The following is a 23,300-nucleotide window of genomic DNA, read 5'->3' as shown; positions in this document are numbered from 1 at the left end:
CACCCAATCTCTTAGACTGAATTCCCTAGCCTCTAAGACTAACTCCCTGGTCTCTAAGACCAAACCACACAGTCTCTAAGACTAACTCCCTGGCCTCTAAGGCCAACATTCCCCAGTCTCTAAGACTCAAACTTTTCCCCAGTCTCTAAGACTGAACCTCCCCAGCCTCTAAAGCTGAATTACAAACATAGCTTTTTTTGAAATGTGTATTTATGCCTTTTCGTTTGTAAAAACGTTTGTTCCCTGGATTTGGACATTTTGTGTATGCAATGTAAAAATGTGTTAGTGCACCTACGTCTGCTGACTACGTCTTCTATCAAGTCTTGAAGATTGAAATGATTAGAAATGGCACGGAATCCTAGATCTGGATGTTTTGTATAGGATCGCTTATTTGTTCTTGTTCTAGGGTCGCTTTTGTGTCAAGTATAGTGAGGATCGCTTATTAGGACATGTTAGGATCGCTTATACGACACAAGGCTGGATCGCTTTTATGTACATGTCGTATAAGCGATCCAGAAACTCTATATATAGGTGTGTTGAGCGATCCAAACATAGAGGTAACGGTGTATTGTTCCGGTACTCTGCCGAAGTGCTGTCTGATCGTGTAAACTTGCAAGAAATCAATACAGCAGCAATATTAAAGTGAATACAGCGTGAATAGCACCGAATTATTAGTTTCCGCCTCTTAATTCGGATACGAACTTCTCTGAACGACTCGTGAGGTCAGAAAACGATCCTACAAGTGGTATCAGAGCTCAGGAGGAGGAGTTCTTGCCATTGTAGCTGCTATTCTTCTGTTTTTCTACTCTTTCTTCACTTTTTCAAAATTTTTCACGGAAAAACAAGCTCAAAATCACACAATGCACTCGAAAACATGAATTAACAAATCCTGGAAGTTTTCAGAACTAAAATCGAAGTAGAAACAGAGATTTTAGGTTATTTGTTCTTTCAGGTTCGCTCATTAGGTGACGTAAGCTTTTGGATCGCTCAAAATAGTTCATCTGGACCGCTCCAAGGATCAAATTTTGAATCTGGATCGCTTGAAATCTCAGTGTGAACCGCTTATTAGTACACTGATCTTGGACCGCTCAAATTGAAATTGACTGGATCGCTCGAAATTTTGATCTTTGAACCGCTCTTTTGACTGATCTTGGACCGCTCCAAAATCAAAAAGTTGAACCGCTCGAACGGATACTGTTTGGTCCGCTTATTCGACAAGATTATCAGACCGCTTATTAGTCAGATCGCTCGAACTGACTTTGTACTTGGACCGCTCCAACGAAATTAGATTGGGCCGCTTATTTGGACAGTATTCTTTAATTCGCTTTTGTGAAACTGTGAACAATTTGAAAGATGGATACTGATTTTTATAACGCTTTTGCTACCCCAGCCTCGATTACCCAAAGTGCTTTGATCGAAAATGAAACCGGAATGTCTCAAAAACCACCAAAACTCATGGATATTGATGATTACAACGTGTGGTCGGAACGATTCGGAAATTGGGTAGAAGCTTATCATCTTGATGCGTGGGAACACACCGAAGTACCATATACTAAACCCACAAAAGACAATGTTGAGAATGGTACTCCGCTAACACTTAGAGAGATGGATACTGCACAAAAAAAGAAGTATCGAGATGAGAAATTGATGGTCAGTCTACTTCAGCAGGCTATAAAGGAAGATATTCTGATCTTGCTTCAACATAACGGAACTGCATATTCTATTTGGACAGAGTTGGAAGCAAAGTTTACGGGAAGTGATGACATGTTAAGGAACAAAATGTCTCTCATGAAAAAGGAATTTGATTTGTTTCGGGGATTGAAAAATGAAACCACCAAACAAATTATTGATCGATACTGTAATTTGGTGAGAAATATGACAAAGTTAGGTGTTAAGAAAAATACTGATGAATTAATTGAAAAACTTGCAGATGCTCTTCCACACGAAACATGGGGAACTTTTCTTATGATGCTAAAATCTAACAGAAAAGATTTCAGAGCTATGACCTTGGGAGATTTTATCAAGCATTTAGAAGCTCAAGAGATGGAGCAGAGAAAGATCGCTAGGATGAAGAATTATGATGGAGAACAGGATATCAGTTTATACTATAAGCATGGTGTTACTGATTCAACAAAGTTCTCTCCTAAGATCGAAACTGCTTACAGTGTTAAAGATTCTGTTGAAAAGAAGACATCTCAGGGATCAAGCAGCAGCACAAGATTTTCATCTTTTGATCCTAACATCTCTGTAACAAAGAATGGTAGAAAACTTCAGTGTAACATTGTGTTAAGCCTTGAGAATGATCAAGACTACACTGAAGATATTGCAAAAAATCAAATGTCTTTGTTAGGGATGATTTTAGAGTCTTATAGTTGTTTTGTTGCAGGAAAGATCGGAAATCCAATGCTCACGAAAGAGGATTACGATCAAATTGATGCTGAAGAAATGGAATTGATGGATATAAAATGGTGTATGGCAAGTGTGATGAGACGTGCTGAAAAGTTCAAACAAATTACCGGCCGTGATGATTTTCGTGATGCAAATGTTTCAGCTTTAGGTTTTGACAAATCTAAAGTTACATGTTTTCGTTGCAGGGAGAAGGGGCATTTCAAGAGGGAATGCAAAAACCGTGAAGCTACCGGTGCCCAGAATCCTTTCGGAAACAATGATTATCACAAGAAGGCCATTTATCATCAAATCACTCAACCAGCACAGCAGCATCAGGCACAAACAGCTCATGGAAGAGATGTGGTTGATAAAAAGGCTTGTGTTGTTAGTCAGGGAAAATATGATAATTTTACCTGGGAAAATTATCTTCCGAAAGAAAGCAAAGTGTGTGTAGCTGAACAAAATGACGAGAAGTTGGCTGAAGGATTTACTTGGGATGATTTTTGTCCAGATCAAGACTTTGTGGCCAAAAATACTTCTCATGCTTTCTTTGCTAATGCTTATGATTTGAAATGTGCAGAAAGGTGCAGAAAAGTCATGGAAGCTGCAGAAGAGAGAAGAAGAAAGCTCGAGGAGGAGGCTGAAGAGGAAGAGAGATGAAGGAAGAAGCAAAAGCTGAGAAATTGAGAAGAGCTCGATTTTTAAATTCAAGCAAGACGGTCAAAGAGGTTCCTGAATTTGAGGTTAAAGTGGATGCTGAACCGATCATGGTCCAAGAAAAGTGTATGAACTGTGATTCGCTGATTAAGCAGAACAACGAGCTGTTGCACAACATTCACAAGCTGAAAGAATCGTATGATACTATGAACAGAGAAATCAACAAATACACAGATTCTGATGGTGAACAAGCTGAAGCGATGAATACTTTGAAGATAGCTTACCTAAGACAGCTTGATACGGCGAACTATAACATAAAGAAATGTGCAGATCTCGAGCTTGAGTTGGCAACACAAAAGATAGAAACTGAGAAAGTTAAGAAATTATTAGACAGTTACTCATGTTCTACTTTTGTTGTTGACAGGATTTATCCAGTCGTGAAAGATTTGAAGACATTTGAAGAAGTGAAGATATTTGAAGAAGAAAAATCCGTGACAAAAGATGAAGAAAAATTGAAGACTTCTGGTAAGAAACCGAGTGTATCTTATAACCGATGTCCGCCCCCAGTCGAAAATGGATATTCACCTCGAAATCCAAATTCAGAAAGAGTCAATCAAGCAATCAATTTGAAATGGGAGTCTGGGTCGTCGGATAACTTACCAGAAAGTATTGATGTCACATATACGTCATCAGACACTGATCATGAGTCAAAGTTGATAAAAAGTATGGTCGATCAGGTGTTAGACACAGATGACAATGAGGAATCAAAACTGAGGTCAAAACCCGAGTTAAAGTCTGGGTCCAGTGCGTCAAAGCCAACAGTTAAAAAGGACAAACGGGTTTATGATAAAGAGTTTTTACTTTCGAAATCTAATTTGAATGATGAATCAGTCAAAGTGGCATATACTTTGAAAGGTTCTGACAAATTATATTCAGATGAAAGTTTTCCAATAAGAAGTGTCAGACTTGAAATGATTCAAAAGGTTTTCAAAATTAAAGAAATTAATATTTCTGAAATAAAAGATTTTTATCTTAATGGAAAACCTAAACAATACACTTCAAGAGATCAACAAAGAATCAAAAAGAAAATGGGTTACAATTGTGGTTATAGTTTCCAAAAGAAACCAAACCATGATCGTAATTACAAAAAGAAAGGTCTTGGTTTTGCTCCACAGAAAAACTATAAAAATGAAAAAGTTTATAAATCAAAAACAATGTTTGTTGCAGGAAAAACTACAGAAGCTGAAAAAGAGATATCATTCAGAAATCAGACAAATCAAGAATTCCTTGCTAAGAAGCAAGAGGGCATGAAGAAGAAAGAAGACCCGAAGAAGGTTGAAAAGAGATCTTGTTTTCAGTGTAAAGCTGTGGGTCATGTTGCGAAAGATTGTCCGAAGACATTTCGACCAAAACAAGAGGTCTCAAGAAAAATGAAGGAAAAAGTTGTTGAGAAGACTGAACTGTCAACCCGGAAGTTCACAGGCTTTGAGAATTCAACTTATGAAAAAGGAGAATCTTCAAAGAGTGCTTCCAAAAGAATAGACAATGCCACAAATCAGAAATCGGTTGTAAAAGGTTCAGATAACAAGTCTGGTGATGAATCTGATTCCATAAAATCAGAGGAGCCACGTGTTGAGAAAAAGAAAGTTTCGATAGTGGACGATGTGAATTTTCCGCCACTAAGTGCTAAAAATTATAAATCTAAAATCGGAAAAGTTGACATTTCAAATCAGTTTTATTCTGACAAGAAGAAAATTGATGTTGAAAAAACTTTCAATGGAAATGTAAAACGCATCTTTGGAAAAATGGTCAGTGGTAAGGCCCAAAGCATTCAGGATTTTTATGCTTCCAAAGGATGGGTTTACAGGTCAGTTGAAAGAAACAATGAAAACGATGAGATTACACCCAAGGAAGGTCAGGCTTGGGTGGATATATTTTTTCAAGAATGAAAACCTGACTTGCCGGAGATCCCAAGATGGTATTGTGGATCATGAATCGGCATCTTTCTAAATCTGTTTATGAAGTTTTTGCAGGACTTGCCGGAACTCCCAGGTTTGTAAGCGAGAAGTAGGAATCGGCACTTTGAGAATTCAACCAACAGATGGTAATTGGTTGAAAAACAGGTTTGAAAAGCTTGAATTGCTAAATCTACAAGTGGTTTGAATAGGTGTGATTGGTGAAGATCTTATAAGTGGTTAAATCAAGGTCATTGAATTGGACTTGATTTAATTATCATTCAAGAATTTGGTAAACAAAGTGATGATGTGAACCCCATTTTTACACACGGTAAAAACAACTAAACTTATTTTCCGGAAAAACCATTCTGATTAAAACAAACTTAAGTGTTTTGAAATCATTATGGGAAAATAGTTTGTTGTGAGGGGGAGTTCTGATTGTTTATGCCAAACGGATGGAGAATTAAAGTGTTTTGATAACAGTTGTCATGTTCTGTACAATTTGTTTTCAATTTTCTTTAGATGTATTTGAATTTTAGGGGGAGTAAGAATTTTTAGAAAATCCAAAAACATCAGAAAATTTGAAAAAGCCAAAAACATGATAAAATCACAAAATGAGTTTTGTTGCGTAAAAGAGGAAATGATAGTACATCAGTGAACTATCACGACATGCTAAAGATATGTAAAGTTTAAGTGTGATAAACAATCTTACTGCGGATATGTCAGTAGATTTTCGCACATTTAGTAAATTGAAACGAGATATAAACCTAAATTTAACTTACTTAATTCGTGGGTAACTATTCTTGGATATATGGGTAACCCCCGAAATCTTGTTTGAAAGGTCTCGTATTCTGAGATACTAGGTCTTTATGCTTAGTGATATCTGGAGTATTATTCCGGGACTTCTGCTGTATGGAAATACTGACCTAGTCCCCGAATAATACTTTCTGCAAAAAGCTTTGAAATATAAGCGCCGCCCTCAGCAAACTGATTAAACAATAAAATTGGTAATCTTTGCTGTTGTAACAAAAGATCCTCTAAAGGGGACCCACCAAAAGTCGAAGCCGTCATCTCTCTGCGTATACGGAAGTATCGACCTGAGCTCTCACGGCCCTCGCACATAACCCCTTTACAGATATCATCTGTGGTATACTCACCTGTAAGACTGAATAGTTGGGATCTGGATACGGGAGTATATTCAAGTGGAGTGATACACAATTAAGTTTAAGTCTTTAAAACATTAATATCGTATCTCGAATCGATTGAAATTTGTGTTGAAAATTTAAGTGGACAAACATACTGACAATCTAGGTAAATTGTTTAGAACTTATCATGTAATCAAGCTTAATGGTGTTTGTAATATGTTTCAAAACTGATATGATCCTCTTGCACAAACTCACAAAAAATATTGTTTGTAAATATTTCATTTTCCGCATTTACTTTCATTCAGAAAATTCAAAAATATTTTCAGTGTGTTTTAGCATAAATTTTGAAAAATCAAAAAGATTTTCGACAACTGGTGTTGAGATGCTGATTTTCGAAATTCAAAGTGCTAAACTTGAAGAACTGGTTTGGGGAATGTTTGTGTGTAGATGATAAAATTGTTTTGATAAGAACCAGTGATATTCTTGAATGCAAAATCATGATTGTTGGTTCAACATAGTTTCTAAATTGTTGAAAAGTTTAATCTTTGTAGAAACTTATGGTTGGGTAGAGATTGTGCAGGACTTGAGCCATGTATTGATCCTGAGAGAGAATGGAGCCAGGTATCGATCTTGAACCTGATGGGAACCTGTTTACGATCTCAGAACCAGTGAAAGTTTGAATTCCAGACTACAATCCCAGCTATGTGAGAGGGGGAGTCTGAAGACACCGTGTCAACATTCAAAAGAGAAGAGTTTGATGATGATGAAGACAAAGAACGAGGATTCTTGGAACGACAAATATTTCAGAGGCAGATTGTCGACTGATGAAGATTGTAGACAGACATGTGCGAATGCAGACTGGAATGATCTTTGAAGACATTGATGAAGACTCCGTCAACATCCGAGGGGGAGTTTGTTAGTGCACCTACGTCTGCTGACTACGTCTTCTATCAAGTCTTGAAGATTGAAATGATTAGAAATGGCACGGAATCCTAGATCTAGATGTTTTGTATAGGATCGCTTATTTGTTCTTGTTCTAGGGTCGCTTTTGTGTCAAGTATAGTGAGGATCGCTTATTAGGACATGTTAGGATCGCTTATACGACACAAGGCTGGATCGCTTTTATGTACATGTCGTATAAGCGATCCAGAAACTCTATATATAGGTGTGTTGAGCGATCCAAACATAGAGGTAACGGTGTATTGTTCCGGTACTCTACCGAAGTGCTGTCTGATCGTGTAAACTTGCAAGAAATCAATACAACAGCAATATTAAAGTGAATACAGCATGAATAGCACCGAATTATTAGTTTCCGCCTCTTAATTCGGATACGAACTTCTCTGAACGACTCGTGAGGTCAGAAAACGATCCTACAAAATGTTTGAAAACGTTTTCGTGAGAGCCCTTGTGATCATAGTCTAGACTCGAAAATGAATACTAGTTCGCTATGATCAAGGCTCTGATACCAAGCTGTCACACGCTGGCTTTTGCGGAAGCGTGGATTTATTTGGTGTGACTTCTTAATACCATAGCAACAATCACAACAATGCTATATGATAGAAGTACGTGATGTTCATCCATTAAAATAGTTTAGAAAATGCATAACATATTGTCTTAAAAACATCAACCACAAAATACATTACAAACTATAACTTGTTTTAAAATGAGTTCATAAGACTCAACGAAAGATTACCAACAATACGAGGACAAGAGACATGCAACTCGTCCAGGAAGGAGTTACACTTCCCAAACCCTACAACCCTGGATGACATCCTTATTTAGTACGCAGCTTGACTAACATGCAACACTTGCCAGATCCAATTAATTCCCTGAAATACATGTAGTTTGAAAAGTCAACAAAAAAGTTGAGCGAGTTCATGTATAAGTCTGTGTGTATAAAGAGTTTAGTATGTCTGTATGTAAAATAGTCCCTGGTATGTAGCAATAAGGAAAAACTGATCACCATTGGGTTGCAAAGCCAATAGTATGTGTGAAATGATGCAGGAAGACTCAAACCTAGCAAATTTGTCTCCTGTATGAAGACATAGTCACCACTATGGGCCGCCCCGGCCTCAGGGGTGTGGGCTCGCTACACCCAAATAGATCTATCACTCATGCCCCGTGGTCCTACAGTGAGGATTAATGGCCTTAAGTGTCATGCCCACCACTCACTTGATCGCGTAGTAAAAACCCTCCTTAAGCTAACCATACCATGTATAAATGTCTGTAATAAATTGTAACATGTATTCCACCCCTGAAGTATAAAATTAAAAATAATTAAGAGTAAAAGGGGGACATGAACTCACTGTAGTGCGTCTTGAATCGTATCTCAAACTCTGTACACTACACGACAACCTACAACGTACTAATGTCTATTAGACGAACGGGTCGTGCCTTGGCTTAGAGTTTAATGTTTTTAGTTACGTTTCTTACATTATTTCGAGTGATAATTATTTGCCTAAATAATTAATATTTCAATTTAATCATATGTCATGTTGGAGTATTTGTTCGTTCAATATTCTAGTATCAATACTTCCAAGATATCTTATATACGCGTTTCCTTCCCAAGGATGGGATGTCGGAAATATTTTTAAGCCCCTTTTTGAGAATATATACTTAACCATTTTTATGTATAAAACCAACCCTCGATATTTTGTATTTTGTGATAAATATTATGACGAGTTTTATATTTGAAAACAAAATCTAAAATATACTAATAAACACTCGTCTCGAAAATATTTAATAAGTGTAAGGATTTTCGGAAAATTTCGCCATAGTCTCCTTTGTAAATGGAGGTGTCCATGCTAAATAGCATATCATTTTCTTTTACATATATCCTGTAGATTGTTCTCACATAACCAACCCGACAATTAGACATGCAATATGCTACTTATGTCATTTCAGCTTTATTAGTCAAAACTGGACTGTTTTCGAGCAACTTAATAAAATAGTTAACTCATTCCAAAAATTCCCAAATTTTTAAAGAAGGTCATATACGATCCAAGTTTTGTTGTGTAAAAATATCGGAGTCCAGTTCATTACCAATATTTTATAGAAATTCATTTACCGGACTACAATCAGATTTGTCACTTTCTGATTGCAGTCTACGGAGCAATTCACTAAAAATTAATCGTAAGTCCGATTGATGAAATTCCAGTTGGAGGATCACCGTGACAACAGTGTCCATCTACAGTAAAAATTTCATGAGCTGTTTCTACTCATTTTTTAAGTTATGACTCCGAATACAACATACTTTTTCTGCAGTAAAAACACAGCTTGAGCTGCTGTCCAAAAACAGTCCTTTAAAAATAGTAAACGACCTCGAAAAATTATGATTCCAGTGCCATTTGATCCGTTTTTTGAAAATGTATATTTTAGGGTTCAGAAAATCAGTTTTTCAATTTATAATGATCCAGTTACAGCCTGTTGAAGTTGGCTGAAAATACTAATCAGCATGCTTTTTAGAGTGTAAATGTTACTAAAACGCGTCAACAATTGTTCTAACAACGGGTTTATCAAGAAATCAATGATCAAACAACATGCATGCTTATACCAACATAATCCAACCAGATTTTATCATTATATAAGTTTATGTTTAGGTTCCTTGTTCATTTTCTCTTTGTGTTCTTGTGTTAAACTTCAAACAACAATCTTTCGAACAATCAACGTAGAAGTGACCAAAAGTTAAATTGAAGACTTACAACTAGCACAAGGGCTAGGGATGAACTTGTGAACAACAGATGATGATGAAAATGGCGTGAGAATGCAAGGGGTGATGTTTCTTCAAGACTCCAAGCTCCAAGCTTCACAAGGTTCCTTCTATCACTTGTTTTGGACTTGAAAATGGATCAAATGGGTGGATGTTGAAGTGGTGAGGGTGGTGGCGGATGTGGGCAGCCGAGAGGGAAGAGAGAGAGTGAGTTTGAGGGAGGTGAAATGAACTTGTGAGGGTTGTGATGATATAAGGTTTCTTGGAACTGACTAAGCCACCCTATTCAATCCTAGGGAAATGATTGCATAGTTTCTTGGCCAACCACAATCAAGGAAATAAAAAAATAAAATCCAAGAATATTTGGTGATGATGATGACCGAGATTTGCTGGGGGGGGGGGGGTAATTTGTAAAATTTGATATTTAGTGGGTAAATAATTAGGAGGTTAAGGGTATTTTCTAAAGTAGTAAGTGTATGACATATTGTTATAGTGTGTGGGGATTTTTGGAACAATAATTAGTTAAAAATAATAAAATAATGTTTCTGACAAAATTTTGGTGTCCCGGGTAATGTCCGGTTGTTCGGTTAAGTACCGTTCCGTTAAAGTGTCAAATTGTACCGTATAGTGTCTTTTATGCATCTTTTTGTAACGAAATTAATTCCAACACTTATGAATACGTTTAGGACCATTTAGTCAATTCTTTGTATAATACGAGCAAGTTAAAAGTTGAATTGTTGCTGAAAATGCAGAATTCTGCACTTAAAATGAGTTTTAGGCACTTTCTGGCACTCAAGCTATCACCTAGTGACACAGTCTTATGGTCCTCACTTCCCTACACCCATACTAGTGTAGTACTTTGTCCCTGGCCCATACCGGGTGTTAGTGCATACATCTGTCGACTTCGTCTTGTATCAAGTCTTAGATTAGATTGTATAGATCAGGGCTCGTAGATCGAGGAAATGTCAAGTTTTATGTTATGTAGATGCTGATTTCGCTCGAACTTGATGATTCCGCTTGAAACTGCATGTGCATGTTTCAAGCAAAATCAAAAGGTGTTAATTCCACTCCAACTGTTGTTGTGTGCTTTCGAGCGGAATCACAAGTTAGCTAATTCCGCTCCAAATGGTTTGTGTTCTTTCGAGCGGAATCATGAGTACTATAAATAGTCATTAGGAGCGAAATCATAAAAACAGTTCGTGAATTCCATACCGAAGTGCTGCCGGTGTGAGGACTGATTGTATCTGCTGTCAAATCAATATAATCAGTGTTTAAAGTGAATTGCTTGCTGTATCTAAGTCTATTTCTTGTTTTCCGCACTTGAAATAGATCAGAACCTCTCTGAACGACTCGTTCGGGTCAATAGCACGATTCTTACAATTGGTATCAGAGCTCAGGAGGAGGAGTTCTGCAGACTACAGCTGATTTTGATTGCATTTTCTATCTTCTACACCTTCTTTCATCAGTTCAGAAAGTTTTAACGGTCAAAACCAGATCAAATTTTCACAGACTGTATATAATTGAACATTAACAAAGCCTTGAAAGAATCACAATAAAATTCGACCTAAAAACGGCAAAAATTGAACCCCGAAGTGATTCCGCTCGAACGGATGCTTTCTGATTCCGCCTGAAACACTGATTTTGGTGGACTAATTCCGCTCGAAATTGAGGTTCCGCTCCAACTTTTTGTTGATTCCGCTTCAAACTTTTTGTTGATTTCGCTCGAGTGTACCAAATCACAGATTCCGCTCGAGAATTCCTGATAATTCCGCTCCAAACTGCATCCTGGTGATTCCGCTCCAGAGAGTTTATCTTGGAATTTCACTTGAAAGGTTGTTTGCTATTCCGTTCAAAACTGTATCTGGGTTATTCTGCTCGAAATTTACTGTTTTTTGAACAACGTGCTGCCGAATCATGGATAACGATTTCTACAACGCGTTTGCTACTCCGTCTACTCCGGCTGTCATTGCTCAAGCCATGAATTTGGAAAACGAGACAGGAACTACTCAAAAACCCCTGAAGTTAATGAGCATTGAGGAGTATTACGGGTGGAAAGATAGGTTCGAAAACTTGGTTCAGGCAAACCATTTGAGATCATGGGAGTGTATTTTGAAGAAGTATGTCTTGCCACGGACTGATCTACAAGTTGAGAAAGCTATATCTGAGTTTACTGTTCAGGAACGGGATATGTACAAAGCCGAGAAAATGATGATCAGTCTATTACAGCAAGCCATCAAAGAAGACATCTTCATATTGCTTCAGCATGACAAAACTTCAAAATCAATCTGGGATGCTCTTCGAATCAAGTTTGAGGGAAGTGAGCACATGATTAAAAGCAAGAAGGCATTGCTTAAGAAAGAGTTTGATTTATTCACAAGTTTACCCGGTGAAGATACAAAGAAGTTGATTGAACGGTACTGCCACTTGGTGCGTTCCATGTCGATGCTTAGTATAACAAAAGATCGTGAAGAGTGGGTAGACAAGTTAGCTGATGCGTTACCGCAGAAAGAATGGGGTACATACTTGATGATTCTGAAGAACACTGGGGTGTATGATGGATTAACAATTTCTCAGTTTATTGAGAAGATTGAGGGTCAGGATTTGGAACCGCAGAAGATCGCAAGGATGAACAGTCCAAGTGGTCAACAGGATGTAAAAATGTACTACAAAGGTAGTGTTCCAGAAGCTGAAAGAAGCCCAAAGATCCAAACTGCGTTTAGTGCTGGGGATTCAACGGAAAAAGTTGATCAGAATTCAACCAAAAGCAGTAGTTTTTCTTCTTATCCAAGTGTTAATCCGAAAGATTTAACTACAAGCTTTCATTCTCAGAGCACGAAAACTGGATATGGTTTTGTGATCCAGTGCAACATTGCTTTGAATCTTCCAGACGGCCAAAGTTTTTCTGAAGAAGTTGCAAAAGATCACATGGCTTTACTCGGTTCTGTGTTGTTATCTTATGAAGGTTTAGTTACTGGAAGGATCGGGAATCCTATGCTCACAAAGGAGGATTACGATCAGATAGACACCGAAGAGATGGAACTAATGGACATTAAATGGTGTCTAGCTAGTGTTCTTAGACGAGCTAAAAAGTTCAAGCTGATTACTGGGAGAAATGATTTTCTTGATGCACATGATTCCACTTTAGGTTTTGATAAATCTAAAGTTACTTGTTTTCGATGCAGAGAGAAAGGCCATTTCAAGAGGGAATGCAAGAACAGAGAAGCTAGTGATGAAAAGAATCCATTCGGAAAAGATGACTACTACCGGAAAGCCATTTATCAGCAAGTTGGTCAGCAACAACAACAAGAACCGCAGGTGGCTCATGGTAGAAAAGAAATCGTGGATTCAAAAAAAGCATGTCTGGTGGATTTTAACTGGAACAAATACATAGCACCCGAAAGCAAAGTCTGCTTAGTCAATCAGGATGATGAAAGATTACCTGATGGCTTTAGCTGTGACATGTTTGTGGATGAAAAGGGAGAATTTAAAGCGTTCATTGCAAAGATTGTGAAAGAACCTGATATGTTTGCCACATGGATGAAGTCTATTGGTGAGACTGTGAAAAATGTGGAGGAAGAGTCTGTTGTATCTGATGAAAGCTCACAGAGTACAGATGAAAGTTCACAAAGTGATGCGAGTTCAGAAAAAGAAGTTGTTTTTGATCAAACACCATCTGATATGGTTCTTCAGATGATAATTCTGAAAAGTCAATTGAGTTTGATCAGTCACCAACAGATGACAGAAGTGATGATGAGGAAGAGAAACATATTAATATTTCAAAATCTCATCTGTCTCCTGAAAGTTTTCATTTTTATTTTGCAGATCGCCTGGAAAAGCTAAAGGAGAAACGAGCTGCAAAAGAACAACAAGAAATGAAGGCTGAAAGTGTTGCTCAAAGTGATGATGCTAAAAGTGTTGCTGAGGAGAGTGTTGAGACTGAGCAGGTTGATGAAGCAGAAAAGGTGACCGAAGCAGAGAAAGTAATCGAAGCTGAAAAGATCATAGAAGTCGAAAAGATAGTTGAAGTTGAAAAGATTGTAGAGGTCATCAAACCTTGCACAAAGTGTTTAGAACCATGCAAGGAATGTGCAGCAAAACATGAGATAATAGCTGAGTATGAGAAGAAGAATGAGCAGTTCTGTTCAATCTCAATTATGTGAAAGAATCTTATGATGTTTTGAACCGAACTGTAACTGGTCTTCAAAAGACAAACTCTGAAAGAGAACAAGCATTAACAATGATGAATGCTGTGATGATGACAAAGCAAAAAGCTATTAACTTCTACATCGAAGAGAGTGCTAAATGGAAGCAAGAGTTGGAAACTGAGAAGATCGAGAATGAGAGAATCAGACGTTTATTACAAAGTTATTCTAGTTCTGATTATCTCATTGATAGAATTTACCCAACTGTTGCAGGTTTTGAAGCATTCAAAGATGACAAGCCAAAGAAGAAAGATACTGGTAAGAAACCGACTGTTAGCTATAACAAGTGTACGCCTCTGATTTGGGAAGGTTATTCTCCCAGGAAACCAAATGAGGAGCAAGTTGAAAAAGTAGTCAATATAAAGTTAAAAAACCGACACAACTGATGATTTACCAGAAAATATTGATGTCACTTTCACATCGTCTGACACTGATCATGAGTCTGAGTTAATAAAAAAGGTGGTCGATCAGGTGTTGGATACTGATGAGGAATCTGAGTCAAAATCTGAGTCTGGAGGGTCAAGTTCGTCAGTCAACAGTCCAAAATCGTCGGTTAAACGGTCTTATAGTAAAGAATTTTTGTTATCGAAGAAAAATTTGAATGATGAAACATTTGAAGTTGCATACACTTTAAATGATTCTGACAAATTATACTCTGACAAAGAGTTTCCAATAAGAAGTGTTCGTTTTGAAATGATCAAAAAGGTTTTCAAAATGACAGAAATTAATATTTCTGAAATAAAAGATCTAAATCTTACTGGAAAACCTAAAAAATACACTTCAAGAGTTTAGCAGCGATTAAACAAGAAAAAGGGTTACAATTCTGGTTCTGGTTTTCAAAAGAAACCAAACCATAATGGTAGCTACAAAAAGAAAGGTTTAGGTTTTAGTCCACCAGAAAATTATAAAAATGAGAACGTTCTAAAACAAAAACAGAATTTGTTTCAGGTGGGAGTGCTGAGGAAGAACAGAAGAAACCGTTCTGGAGACAATCAAACCAGGAGTTTCTTGCTGAAAAGAAAAGAAAAGGCACTGGAGTTTTTCACCCAAAAGAGACTCGAACCTGTTTCAAGTGCAATGAAGCTGGTCACATTGCATGGAACTGTCCGAAAAACGCTAAGACAAAACAGGGAGTTTCTGAAAAACTGAAAGAAAAAGTTGTTGATGTTGAACCACCAACCGAAAAATTTAAAATTTTTGAAACTCAACTTATGAGGTTGGTGAGTGGTCTAAAAAGAATTTTTATAAAAAGAAAGCAAAGGACAACCAAGTGTGGGTTGTTAAGAAGCCTGAAGAGAAAGTCGGCGATGAATCTGGTTCCACAAAGCCAGAAGAGTCACAGGTTGAGAAAAAGGAAGAAAATTCTGTATCTTTAGTGAATGATGATGAATTTCTATCACTAAAGTTTGAGAAGATTAAATAAAAAGTTGGTAAGGTTGAGATCTCGGATCAGTTTTATTCTGAGAAAAATGAGTTTGATGTCGAGAAAACATTCAATGGGAATGTTAAGAAAATTTTTGGGAAAATGCTTGATGGTAAAGCAAAAGGGATTAAAGATTTTTACGCAACTAAAAAGTCAACTTTTAACCCGACTGAACAAGAGCTAAAAGAGCTGAAAACACCCAAGGTTGGTCAGACTTCGGTGGAAATTCTTTTCCCTTGAACATCTGACTACGCCGGAGATCCCAACTTTGTAATCGTGGATCAGGAATCGACATTATTCTTGTTAAATGATTTTTGTGAAAGATTTGAAAATTGTTGGAATTTTTACAGGTTAAAGGACTACGCCGGAGCTTCCAGGTTGGTAAGTGCGAAGCATGAATCGGCATTTTGATTGGTAAAATGAATTTTGTAGAGGTTTATTCCTACATATGGTTAATTGTTGTGGATATTCTTACAAGTAGTATAAAGGATTCGTCAAGGTCATTGAGTTGATCTTGATGAAATCTTCATACAAGTGATTGATGAACAATAAGATGAACCATGCCCCTAACTTACAAGTGGTTATAACAAACTTATTTTCTGGATAAATCATTTTGAAATCTAAATGAGAAAATAGTTTGTTGAAAGGGGGAGTTCTGATTGTTTATGCCTAAGTGAATGGCGAATTGATGCAATTTGATATCGGTTGTCACTTTATTTGTACAGTTTGTTTTCAATTTTCTTTAATTGAGCCAAGAGCTTAGTTTGTTTTCAAATTTCCTTTGAATGTGTTTGCATTTTAGGGGGAGTAGAAAATTTCAGAAAATCCAAAAACATTAGAAATTTTGAAAAAGCCAAAAACATGATAAAATCAAAAATGAGTTTTGTTGTATAAAAGAGGAAATGATAGTACATCAGTAGAATGTCACAACATGCTAAACAATTGGAAAGTTAAAATGTGATAAACAATCTCACTGTGGATATGCCAGTAGGTTTTTGCACATTTAGTAGATTGTGACGAGATATAAACCTAAAAATTCAATCTTGCTTATTTTGTGGGTAACAACTTCTTGGATATATGGGTAACCCCCGAAATCTTGTTTGAAAGGTCCCTCTTTCTGAGATACTAGGTCTTTATGCTCAGTGATATATGGGGTATTATCCCAGGACTTCTGCTGTATGGAAATACTGACCTAGTCCCCGCATAATACTTTCTGCAAAAGCTTGAAAAAGCATAGCCCTCAGCAAATTGATGAAACAATAAAATTGATAGTCATTGATGTTGTAACAAAAGATCCTCTAAAGGGGACACACCAAAAGTCGAGCCGTCATCTCTATGCTGAACGGAAGTTCTGACCTGAGCTCTCACGGTTTTGCACCTAACCCCTATACAGATATCATCTGTGGTATACTCACCTGTAAGACTGAATATTGGGATCTGGATACGGGAGTATATTCAAGTAGTGGGACACGCAAATAAGTTTAAGTCATTAAAACATTAATCTTGTATCTCGAAGCAGTTGAACTTTGTGTGAAAATTTAAAGTGGACCAATATACTGACAATTTAGGTGAATTGTTTAAAACTTATAATGAAATGAAGCTTAACGGTGTTCGTGACTTGTCTCAAAAACTGATATGATCCTCTTACACAAACTCACAAAAAATATTGTCTTTAATATTTCTTTACTGCATTTCTTTACATTTCAAAATTCCAAAAAGATTTTCGGTGTGTTTTAGCATAAATTTTGAAAAATCCAAATAGATTTTCGACAACTGATGTTGGAGAGCTGATTTTCAAAGTTCCAAGTGCTAAACATGATGACATTTTTGAGAAAGTGTGTGTGTTTGTACTCAAATGCTTTTCTGATAAAATTAACGAATGGTTCATCAAAGAGGATAGTTATTTTTGAGGGAGAGTCTGTGTTAGTGTATGAATGTTATTATATAGAAATTTTACTTTGAGGAAGAGATTGTGCAGGTTAAGTATGAGCTGGTTTAAAGATCCTAAGCTGGAAGAAAGTCAGATGACAATCTTGGAATCAAAGTTATGTGATCGTAAGTCAGGTTGATCGATCCTGGTAAGCTTATGTTTTAGAGAGCCAGGTTACGATACCTGAGGACTCTAATTGAAGAAAGCCAAGCAACGATCATGGACCTCTGAAAGCCAGACAACGATCCTGAAGCTGATGATGCTAATGAACTGAAGGAATGCCAGCATATTGCAAGGGGGAGTCTGAAGACATGCAGGAGAAGATTGAAAGAGTGAAACCCGAAGACTTATAAAGACTGAAGTTGCTAAGACACGACACAGTCAGACTCAACACTGAAGACTCGTCAACATCTGAGGGGGAGTCTGTTAGTGCATACATCTGTCGACTTCGTCCTGTATCGAGTCTTAGATTAGATTGTATAGATCAGGGCTCGTAGATCGAACTTGATGATTCCGCTCGAACTTGATGATTTCGCTCGAACTTGATGATTCCGCTCGAAACTGCATGTGCATGTTTCAAGCGAAATCACGAGGTGGTAATTCTACTCCAACTGTTGTTGTGTGCTTTCGAGCGGAATCACAAGTTAGCTAATTCCGCTCCAAATGATTCGTGTTCTTTCAAGCGGAATCATGAGTACTATAAATAGTTATTAGGAGCGAAATCATAAAAACAGTTCGTGAATTCCATACCGAAGTGCTGCCGGTGTGAGGACTGATTGTATTTGCTGTCAAATCAATATAATCAGTGTTTAAAGTGAATTGCTTGTTGTATCTAAGTCTATTTCTTGTTTTCCACACCTGAAATAGATCAGAACCTCTCTGAACGACTCGTTCGGGTTAATAGCACGATTCTACACTGGGTCTCAAAACACTGTCTGTCTATGTACTGGCACTGTCAGTATATCCCTGAGGTATCCGCTTAACTGTGCTAGCTGTGCTTTGTGCATCAATTATGTCACTAAAATTTGTGTGTAATAAATGGAGTGACAATATGAAATGTGATGCATATGTATGTATGTTACAGAAATCAGGAAGCAGTCTACGTCATCAGTTGTAATTAAGCACAGTCATTAGGCACGTAAATAAAATTAATCAATCGTACGGATACCTGGTTTAGTGAGGGTTGTCACAGGTTTCAACTTATTCTATCCCCAAATCATTGCAAATCAGTTACACCTTATGATTTGTTTCCATGTTTGTTTCAAACAACTTTTCCATCAATCCAAGATTTCCATTCAGATCGAAGCATGATAATCTTTAGAACAACATAATAATTCATCAAACATTAACATGCCATAAACACCCTTAAATCATGAAATCATACATATTCAGTTCCATATCATTCCCTTATGTTCATGAAACCGTTAACATAGAAATCGAACCATTAACCTCATGCAAACCCTAGTTAATCAATAAACATTTGCTAGTACCAAGAACATGAATTGATCGAATTGAATCAGTTTATCATCACAGCAAGTGTATTAGCTTCAACATTATTCCTAGCCAAAGCCCTAGATCGTAACCAACATCTACAATTCGGTTATTACAAGGATTCAACCATACACTTTCATTGCCATTACATATAATAACAAACATCACAAAGTAACACAATCAATCACAATAACAAAGAACTCGCTTACAGGGATGGTAACTAACCGATGGGTTGAGTGTACAAGAGTGCTAAGACGAACGAAGAGGAAGGCTTCGAATGAATGCTTCTGCCGTCGAGTAGAGGAGAGGGGAGCACAATACTAGGGTTTTCAATTATTCCAAACTTACACACATACATGCTTACTCGTACATAAGGGGAAAGAGTGGGTTGGGTTCGGTTTGGGCTTGATGGATTGTATGGGCCGAACATACAAAATATCGAGAGAGAGAGAGAGTTGTGGGACTAACATATCATAACATCTATCAGTCTACAACTCATGAAACTAACACATTCACATAGCATTAAATTTCAACATCATAAAATTCATTTAGTTACAACGTATATTGAATCACGAGTAGAAACGATATCCACAAAAGAACCTTGGAAATTCGAGTTGTCACAGTTTTCGCGGCCCGCGAGCTAGGTGGAGTAGGCTTTAGCCTTGACCAGTCATGGGGGTAGGTTCAACGCGACATGGACACGTGGCAGCACTGGGTTAAGCCCGGTGGCCTAGCTGTCACGTCCCGCGACAGCCTTACTTGGCTCTATCGCGCCCCGCTAGCGAAATAAAATAATATTGTTTTTATTTGATTTTTGTTAAATTAAATGCATTTTGGGCCTATTTCTCATATACGGGGTGTATTTTAGGACATATAGGGGTGTTTTAATAAATTTTAAGAGGCTTGTTATATCCTCCCCACCTTGTTTTAGAACTTGTCCTCGAGGTCTACTGGAATAGATACATATATTTCTTCTGCAACTCTGATTCGAGCTCCCACGTATATTCTGGTCCTCTCTTGGAATTCCATTTCACTTTGACTTGAACCAATCTCTTGTGTTTGAGGTTCTTAATCTTTCTGTCTTCAATCTATAGAGGCTTCTCTACAAACTTAAGCTTCTCATTCACCTCTATGTCCTTAAGAGGTACCACTAATGACTCATCTGCTAAGCACTTTTTGAGATTACATATATGAAATACATCATTTATTCCTGCCATTTCCTTTGGCAGTTGTAGCTGGTAGGCTACAGGTCCTATTCTTCTAATAATCTCAAAGGGTCCAACCTACCTGGGGCTTAGCTTTCCCCTTTTGATGAATCTGACTACTCCTTTCCATGAAGAAACTTTTAATAATACCTTATCTCCTACTTGAAATTCCAATGGTTTTCGTCTGTTATCAGCATAACTCTTTTGTCGATCACGTGCTGCTTTTAGTCTTTCCTTGACTTGAATAATCTTGTTCGTTGTTTCTTGTACTAACTCTCGCCCAGATAGTTGCTTTCTCCAATTTCTGCCCAACAGACTGGAGTTCAGCACTTTCGTCCATAAAGTGCTTCGAATGGTGCAGCATTGATACTGGTATGATAGCTGTTATTGTAGGAAAATTCTATTAACGGTAAATGATCATCCCAATTTCCTCCGAAATCAATTACACAAGCTTTAAGCATATCTTCCATTGTCTGAATTGTCCTTTCGCTTTGTCCATCCGTTTGAGGATGATAAGCTGTGCTTAGATTTAACTTGGTTCCCATTGCTCTTTAGAAACTAGTCCAAAAATGAGAAGTAAAACGGCTATCTCTATCAGAAACAGTAGATAAAGGAATTCCATGTAATGAAACTATTTCATTTACGTATAACTTGGCTAATTGTTCCATACTGAAAGTTTCATTCATCGGTAAGAAATAAGCAGACTTGGTTAATCTATCTAAGATCACCCAGATTGTATCATTACCCTTTCGTGTCTTGGGTAATTTGGTAACAAAATCCATTGTTATCAATTCCCATTTCCATATTGGTATTTCTAACTGCTGCAATAAACCTGAGGGTTTCTGATGTTCAGTTTTAACTTGTGAATAGGTTAGACACTTGGCAACATAAGCTGCTACATCCTTTTTCATTCCTATCCACCAAAAATTCTTTCTTAAGTCTTGATACATTTTATCACTTCCAAGATGTATCGTGTACTTAGACTTATGGGCTTCTTCTAAAATTCGGTGGCGTAGGTTTCCTCGTTTGGGTATCCAAATTCTTTTCTTATGAAATCTCCAAATTCCATCTGTTCCTTGTTCTAATTCCTTAATCATTCCTTTCAATTTTTCAGTATCGTCCTTGATTACTGATTCCTGTACTTCTCTAATCTGATTATTTAAATCTATCTGCAGATTTAGTTTAAGAGAACATACTCTTTTTGGCTTTTCATGATACTTTCTACTTAAAGCATCAACTACTACATTAGCCTTTCCTGCATGATACTGGATACTACTATCATAATCACTAAGTATCTCCATCCAGCGTCTTTGTCTCATGTTTAACTCCTTTTGCCCAAAAACATATCTGAAACTCTTATGATTGGTGAAAACGGTAAACTTACTACCGTAAAGGTAACGTCTCCAAATTTTAAGGGCAAAAATTATGGCTCCTAATTCTAGATCATGGGTTGTATAATTTTCTTCATGATTCTTAAGTTGTCTAGAGGCATAGGTAATAAACTTTTGATGTTGCATCAACATACATCCATAACCTAACTTAGAAGCGTTACAATATACTACAAAGTCTTCAGTTCCTTCTGGTAACGCTAGTATGGATGCGTTGGTTAATCTTTGCTTAAGAATTCTAAAGGCTTCTTCCTGTTTTGGTCCCCATTCAAACTTAACAGGTTTACACGTCAATTTTGTTAAGGGAATGGCTATTCTTGTCACACCCCGACCACGTAGGACAACAAACCGTGGCGGAAACGTCGGGGAGTGTTGCAATAGAAGCTATTGTTTCACAACCACGGATACAAAATAGTTTTGTTTTATTGATAAAATTAAACATTACATTGTCTTAACACATAGAACAAACAAGTTTTATATCGTCTATCATAGTTATTATGTCACTAAGGCCTTGTCCAGATCCTACGTGACGCATGCATCCTAGAAATCAATCAAGCATCAACACCTGAAACATATGTAAAAACTTAGTCAGCAAAGAAATGCTGGCGAGTACATAGGTTTTATAAGAGTATCGGAATCATGGCTCGTTTATATGTTGCAGTACTTTATTAGACTACACGAGTCAAAATACAAACCTCGTTTTGAAAAGTGTATTGCAACATAACTAACCAACTCAAACTAAGATGGTTATAATTTAGAAAACCTCGTAGCCATGATTCTTAACCCAAAAACATTTTGTTTTAGAAAATCATCTTGTAAAACATCTTGTAAAAACTCGTTAATAAAACTCGTTGTCTGACATCGTTTCGAAAATCGTTTACCCAAGTGAACTAAATAACGCCACGATATGTAATATGTTGAAAACACTTATATATAGCAACTACCAGCGGCGTATCCACCATGCTTTCATCACATTACACCCGTCCCGTTTTCTAAACACTAACCAAAAACCAATCGTTTACCCAAATCGTTTAACTCGTTAAAATCGTTTAAATCATCCTTGTTTTAATTTGTGAAAAACTATTTATGGTCGTCTCGCTAACAACATTCAAACCTTCGTGACTCGATCACCTCGCTTCTCGCTTCTCGAATTAACAAACCCCCAAAGGGTAAGTTAACAAACATCAGATTTAGTCGCTACCCACAACCCCCACACATAACCATGGGTGTAGTAAAGTAACGGGATTTGTCAGATCCTATGGTACCATAACCTAATACTGGTCGGTTGAGCCAAAATTAATGAATGTCATTTGTTATGTAACTACAACCATAAAGTTTTGTTCACATTATTGAAATCATTATTAGTTTAGTAAAAATCGTTTTAATCGTTTTTGAAATCATCGTTTAAACCTTGAAAACATTTCGTACAAATGAATCACCCCAAAACATTTAAAAACAGTAAAATAGGGGAACTATGTACTCACATGAAGTCCAAAGTAACCTCGATCAATAGAACTTCAATCCAACTCAAGTAAACCAAAGAAATAAAGTAGCACCTAGTAATCGAACCACTAGTCAAACAATAGACGCCTAAATCGGATGATTGGATAGAATGAGGTCTTGTAAACCAAACGAGTGTTAGAACTCATGTGATATGGTTTAACAAAGCCTACATCCTAAATTGAAACCTAACCTAAGTGCTTTCGACCTATCGTGACCTACTAAGGTAGCTTACGCTACTTTAACGCGTCGTGCGCGCGAAAGCGCGTTCAAGACGTCTAACTAGTCCTATGACAAGTATTGTATG

At 37.1% G+C, this 23,300-nt stretch overlaps 1 protein-coding gene across 1 annotated transcript in view; it reads right to left on the bottom strand.

Moving 5' to 3' along the window:
• The window catches only part of LOC110888510 (SH3 domain-containing protein C23A1.17-like), a 67,728-nt gene that overhangs the window by 1,073 nt on the left and 43,355 nt on the right, over positions 1-23,300 (bottom strand). The window lies entirely within an intron of this gene.

The sequence above is a fragment of the Helianthus annuus genome, chromosome 2 (genome assembly GCF_002127325.2).
Source record: "Helianthus annuus cultivar XRQ/B chromosome 2, HanXRQr2.0-SUNRISE, whole genome shotgun sequence".
Classification (NCBI taxonomy): Eukaryota; Viridiplantae; Streptophyta; class Magnoliopsida; order Asterales; family Asteraceae; genus Helianthus; species Helianthus annuus.
This window is presented reverse-complemented; position numbering and strand designations above follow the sequence as displayed.